The following is a 6,891-nucleotide window of genomic DNA, read 5'->3' as shown; positions in this document are numbered from 1 at the left end:
AATGCAGTCATTGTCTTAAATAGGAACAGTGCAGGTGGACCTGATGGCATGACAGGAGTCTTTTTCCAAGATGCGTGGACTATGATCTCAGATGATATTTATCAAATGGTAATACCTTTTTCTGTGGTTATGATCTTCCAAGTTTTATCACTCATACCAATTTGGTATTATTACCAAAGAAGTTAGTGGTAAATACATTTTCAGATCTTAGACCAATATCCCTTAGTAATTTTATGAATAAAATCTTTTCAAGAATTATTCATGAAAGGATTAAGGGTATACATCCTCAAATAGTTTTTGAAGAACAAGATGGCTTTGTACAAGAGGGAGTATAGCAGAAAATATATTGGTGGTACAAGAAATTATGACTGAAATAAGGAAGAGGGGTAAACCACCAAACATAGTGATAAAACTAGATATGATGAAGGCATATAAGAGGGTGGAATGGTTATTTATGACTAAGGTATTGAGGAGAATAGGTTTTTGTGAACAACTGATTGATTTGGTGTTCAGGTTGTTGGCTAACAATTGGTATTCCATTTTGTTAAATAGACAGCCCAAAGGTTTCTTCAAATCCACTAGAGGTCTTAAACAAGGTGACCCTTTGTCACCTACACTCTTTATTATTGTTGCAGAGGTCTTATCAAGAAGCTTGAAGAAAATCATGTTTAAGGAGTTCAGATTATTTGGGATGCCTAGAGGAAGTACCAAAATCAACCATCTGGCTTTTGTAGATAAGATGATCATTTTTTGTAAGGCAGATTTAGGTACATTGCAGCTAGTGACAAACACATTGGAAAACTATGAAAGGGTTTCAATCAGAAGATAAATAAAGGAAAAAGTGTTATTTATTTGCATCACAATGTGTCAAATGGAGTAGCTGTGATGGTAGAAGTTACAACCGGTATTTTGAGGCAATAATTCCCTTTAACCTACTTGGGATACCCTATATTCTACATGAGAAAGAAGAAGGCCTACTATCAGTAGATCATGAATAGAATTAGTGCTAAGTTACAAGCCTGGAAAGAGAAGTTAATGTAATATGGTGGTAGAGCAGTGCTCATTAAACATGTGTTACAAAGTATCCCTATACACTGTTTATCAGTGATGAACCCTCCTAAGAATATGATTAATACTTTCCATAAGACAATAGCAATATTTCTTTGGGGTAGTACTATAGGAGGAAAGGGAAGACATTGGGTCTCTTGGTTGTCTATGTGTCTACCAAAAGTATAAGGTGGATTGGGGTTCAAAAGGCTGCAAGATGTATCAACAACCCTCTTTTGCAAGCTATGGTGGAATTTTAGAACAAAGAAAACTATTTGGCGTGACTATATGTTCAATAAGTATTGAAAGAAGTACCATCCTAAGGAGGTCATATGAAAAATAGGAAGTGGATCTCAAGTTTGGAAGAAAATGTTGCAAGTAAGAGACATAATAGATCATCTTATTGTATGGAAAGTTAGAGAAGGGGATGCTCACTTATGGTAGGATAACTGGAGTGGACTGGGTGAGTTGTATTTTGTTCTTGAGGAAAGTTATGAATGGGATGAAAGGATTCAAAAGGTGAAGGATTTAATGGTTGATGAGAAATGGAATGACGATATTTTGAAGAGTCTTTTTGAAGATAAGATTATGAGTCATATTCTGATCAAAGTTAGGATAAGAGACATTAATCAACAAGATCAGGCAATTTGGAGCTTGGAGGCAAGAGTAAACTTTATAGTTAAGTCTGCATGGCACTATGTGAGGCAAAGGGGGGAAGCTAATGACTTTTATCAGCAACTTTGGATAAAAGGGCTTCCTTTAAAAATTGTATTTTTTATGTGGAGAATATGGAGGGGATGGATTTCTGTAGATGTCACAGTTAGAAGATGAGGAATTCAAGGTCCCTTAAGGTGTTGGTGCTGTCAAAATCCAGCACAAAAGACAATAGCACATATGCTATTGAGATCCTTTTTTGCTGACAGGACGTGGTCCTATTTTTCTTTTTTTTCAGGAATAAACATACAAGGATGGAGCCCAAGAGAGACAATCTATGCATGGTGGAATGCTAATGTCAAATAAAGAGAGAAAGCCTACTTCAAAGCAATACCAGCAATCATTATGTAGGAATTATGGAGGAGGAGGAATAGCAAGAAGTATAAGGGTAAGGAGATTAGCATGGATAGATTAATACTCAATGTTACAAGACAGTTAAAGATGATACTGAAGGTGGGGAAACCAGCTGTGGAATTTGCTAAGGATTGGCCAACTATATTACATCAGCTAAGTCAGCTGAAGACTAGATTAATAGCTAAGGTGGAGTTATGAGAACTACGAGATCAAGGCTAGTGTAAATATAACACAGATGGTGCATCAAGGGAGAATCCAGGAAGTAGCTCATGGGCCTTTTGCTTAAGAGACGTAAAAGGGGATCTGATTCATGCTGAAGAAGCAACAATGGAAGATACAGATAACATAGTAGCAGAAGTTGAAGCTATAATGCAAGGAACAAATCATTACAGTCAATTAGGACAAGACAAGATCATTATTCAAACAGATTCACTAGCAATGCAGAAATTATTAAATTAGGAATGGAAAATACCATAGAGAAATGCAGATACAGTAAACAGGATTAAGGAGTTGTTTCAACACAAGCAAGTACAGATAGTTCACATATTTAGAGAAGGCAAAAAACTTATGGACTACTTAGCTAACTTAGCATTTCAACAAGAGCAGTTCATATTTACAGTATTCAACCAGCTACTAAGTGAAGATAAAAGGATAATAAATAGTGACAAGCACCAATGTCCCTATTTAAGACTAAGCTTCACAAAATTCTAAGAGAAATGGAAAGGCTACAACATTTTCTTTCACCATATTTACAAGCAGAGAAGATAATTAAAAAATTTAAAATATCTTTGAGCCTATTTACACCAGCTAACAAAAAGGGATTTTCAGTAGGTTGGGGTCACTAAGTTAGATTAGATTCAACCGACTGAGCTCCTTGGTCTTCTTCAATTATCAATGGGTCAGGGAATCTCATTATCTCCATCCCAACTATAACTGTATATGGAGAAGAAGAAGAGGACCAATAATAATATACAGGGTAAAATACAAGCTTATAAGGGTAGAATACTTACAAGAAGAATGAATTAAGGGTCAGAAGACGAAACCCAGGGTGTTAGCACCAAAAACCCATGCGAATTTACTAAAGATTACACCCAGAATAGAAGAAAAAAAAGAATTAAGTTTGGAGCTTAGTCATCTGGTGAACATCATACTAAATGTAAAAGAAAAGATCTTACTCATGCAAGCTTGAATAGTCAACTTCAAGCAACAGGGGTTTGGTATTTATCACCCACAGATGTAGAAGCACGAATTGAAGATTGGTGAACAGGAACATGGTGAAGGAGACGTAGGGAAGCTCCGCTCAGCTCAACTGATGGATTTGGAAACCCTACTCCCTTTTAAGTATGTAGGACCGGATTTGTGTCGGGTCATTATTTTTAGTTGGATCATTTTTTATTTGGGCCGGTTATGTATGGTCTTGTAATGTGTTAGCTCAACATGTATTAAATTGATTTTATTAATAAAAACCAAAATTAAACCAAAAAAAATACTACTAGTGTTAATATGATGATAAAATAACTAATTATATGATTTAACTTTTTTTTAAAATATTGGCCACATATGATCGTTTCTCGATAGTAACTTTTTTAAAGTAGATCAAACACTTTTATTTTATTTTGTCAATAATTTTGTAAAAATCGACCACATGTGGTCGATTTTCAAAAAGATTTCCAGAAAACCGACTATATGTGGTCGGTATTTTTGGTATTTGCTAAATACCGACCATATGTGATCGATTTTCTAGAATTTAATTAAAAATAATCTATTAAATAAATTAAATCCTACCCGACCTGATCCGAACCAACAAAATAAACACAATTCATAAAATTCAATCGCACCCAATTCCTAAATTCATAAAACACACACAACGCAACACACACACTGCCGAGCTTCCACCGTCACTGCCGGCAGACTACGACGATGAGACTGCCATCGCCGACCTGCCGAGCTTCCACAATCGATTGTTATAGGTATTATTTGGGAAATAAATTCTTTTGTTGAATTTTCAAGAAGTGTTAAAATAATAGTTTAAAATGACTTTTCTTTTAATTATATTTGTTGACGAAATTATATAAGTTCAAGCTTCAATTTTCCTCAGGAACAATAGAAAACGAACAACTTTGTTCTTTGAATGGAAAAAATACTTTGAAAATTCATGTCATAGTCAAAATTAGTGTACAATGCCCAACTTTTCAAGGAAAAGGATCTATAAATATTTTTTTCCAAAAATAACTAGGACATGAGACTATATTATTTAGAGAAGTTTTCAATGTTAGAAGGATAAGAAGCTAGCACTCCTTGTTCTTGGAAGTAAATTAGGGTTTACTTTTCTTGAAACTCGATTATAGTTTTAGTATTTTGGTGGTTTTTTTATGATCAAGGTTTTTCTTATTTTGCCTAATGGCCAAGTTTTTCTTCTTCTAGTTGTCTAATGGTTTTCTTAAAATTTGATGTAACTGTTTGACAAAATCCGAATTCGGAGAAAGGATAGCTTTGTTATTTTTCGATGACAGTTTATCTCTTTCTCTTTAATTTAGGCCAAGGTAAGGTAAGTTGATTTCTCTCTATTTTCTTATAATGAAGTCATTAAATGTAGTTTAGTTTAAAATAGATCGCGGTAGAAGGCTTTGAAAGTCATAGGAATTTTGGGATGATTATATGGTGTGATAGGGACATGTGACACCTCTACTTATTTTCTTTGCTACACTTGTCAGTTTGACTTATCTTATAAATGTATATGTTACTTGAAAGTGATTAAGTGTAGTTACTTGAAGGTGAACTTTTATTTTAAATTTAGTTGAAGCGTAGGTACATGAAATGTGACCTTTTTGTTTTGAATGTGGTTTAGTTTGGTACCATGTGAGGTGACTTAGTCACTTGAAATTGATTAAGTGTAGGTACTTGAATTTTGAATTTTAGTTTTGAATGTGGTTTTGTTGGTACCATGTGAGGTGACTTAGTCACTTCAAATTGATTAAGTGTAGGTAGTTGAAAGGTGAATTTTTGTTTTAAAGGTGGTTTAGTTTGGCAGCATGTGAGGTGAATCAGTACTTGAAATTGATTAAGTGTAGGTAGTTGAAAGGTGAATTTTTATTTTGAATGTGGTTTAGTTTGGTAGCATGCGAGGTGACTTAGTCACTTGAAATTGATTAAGTGTAGGTACTTGAATTGTGAATTTTTGTTTTGAATGTGGTTTAGTTTGGTAGCATGTGAGGTGACTTAGTAACTTGAAATTTATTAAGTGTAGGTGGTTGAAAGGTGAAATTTTTATTTTGAATGTGGTTTAGTTTGGTAGCATATGAGGTGACTCGGTCACTTGAAATTAATTAAGTGTGGGTAGTTGAAAGGTGAATTTTTGTTTTGAATGTGGTTTAGTTTGGTACCATGTGAGGTGACTTAGTCACTTGAAATTAATTAAGTATAGGTGGTTGAAAGGTGAATTTTTGTTTTGAATGCGGTTTTGTTTGATAGCATGTTAGGTGACTTAGTGACTTGAAATTAATTGAGTTTAGGTACTTAAAAGGTGAATTTTTATTTTAAATGTCGTTTAGTTTGATACCATGTGAGATGACTTAGTCACCTGAAATTAATTAAGTGTAGGTACTTGAATTTTAAATTTTTGTTTTGAATGTGTTTAAGTTTGGTGCCATGTGAGGTGACTTAGTCGCTTGAAATTGGTTAAGTGTTGGTAGTTGAAAGGTGAATTTTTATTTTGAATGTTGTTTAGTTTGGTAGCATGTGAGCTGACTCAGTCACTTGAAATTGATTAAGTGTAGGTAGTTGAAAGGTGAATTTTTATTTTGAATATGGTTTAGTTTGGTAGCATGTGAGGTGACTCAGTGACTTGAAATTGATTTAAATGCCGGTAGTTGAAAGGTGAATTTTTGTTTTGAATGTGGTTTAGTTTGGTAACATGTGAGGTGACTCTGTCACTTGAAATTGATTGAGTGTAGGTACTTTAAAGGTGAATTGTTGTTTGGAATGTCGTTTAGTTTGGTACCATGTGAAGTGACTTAGCCATTTGAAATTAATTAAGTGTAGGTACTTGAATTTTGAATTTTTGTTTTGAATGTGGTTTAGTTTGGTACCATGTGAGGTGACTTAGTCACTTGAAATTAATTAAGTGTAGGTAGTTGAAAAGTGAACTTTTATTTTGAATGTGGTTTGTTTGGTAGCATGTGAGGTGACTTAGTGACTTGAAATTGATTAAGTGTAGGTAGTTGAAAGGTGAATTTTTGTTTTGAATGTGGTTTAGTTTTGTAGCATGTGAGGTGACTTAGTCACTTGAAATTGATTAAGTGTAGGAAGTTGAAAGGTGAATTTTTGTTTTGAATGTGGTTTAGTTTGGTAGCATGTGCAGTGACTTAGTCACTTTAAATTCATTAAGTCCGGGTACTTGAAATTTTAATTTTAATTTTGAATGTGGTTTAGTTTGGTAGTATGTGAGGTGACTTAGTCACTTAAAATTGATTAAGTGTAGGTAGTTGAAATGTGACTTTTTATTTTGAATGTCGTTTTGTTTGGTAGCATGTTAGGTGACTTAGTTACTTGAAATTGATTAAGTGTAGGTACTTGAAAGGCAAATTTTTGTTTCGAATATGGTTTAGTTGGGTAGCATGTGAGGTGACTTAGTGGCTTGAAATTGATTAAGTGTAGGTAGTTGAAAGGTGAATTTTTGTTTTGAATGTGGTTTAGTTTGGTAGCATGTGCGGTGACTTAGTCACTTGAAATTGATTAAGTGTAGGTAGCTGAAAGGTGAATTTTTATTTTGAATGT

The 6,891-nt window shown here is 34.0% G+C and overlaps 1 long non-coding RNA gene across 1 annotated transcript; it reads right to left on the bottom strand.

Annotated features, from left to right (window-relative positions):
* Positions 1-2,680: 2,680 nt before the first annotated feature.
* Positions 2,681-3,509, bottom strand: LOC124885618. Its single transcript, XR_007042924.1, has 2 exons — positions 3,291-3,509; positions 2,681-3,193 (listed from the first exon to the last, which is right to left on the bottom strand). It is a non-coding gene; the product is annotated as an uncharacterized LOC124885618 (long non-coding RNA).
* Positions 3,510-6,891: the final 3,382 nt, after the last annotated feature.

Source organism: Capsicum annuum, chromosome 7, assembly GCF_002878395.1.
Source record: "Capsicum annuum cultivar UCD-10X-F1 chromosome 7, UCD10Xv1.1, whole genome shotgun sequence".
In the NCBI taxonomy this organism is placed as follows: domain Eukaryota; kingdom Viridiplantae; phylum Streptophyta; class Magnoliopsida; order Solanales; family Solanaceae; genus Capsicum; species Capsicum annuum.
The sequence above is the reverse complement of the archived record's forward strand: the minus strand, read 5'-3'. Positions and strand labels throughout refer to the sequence as shown.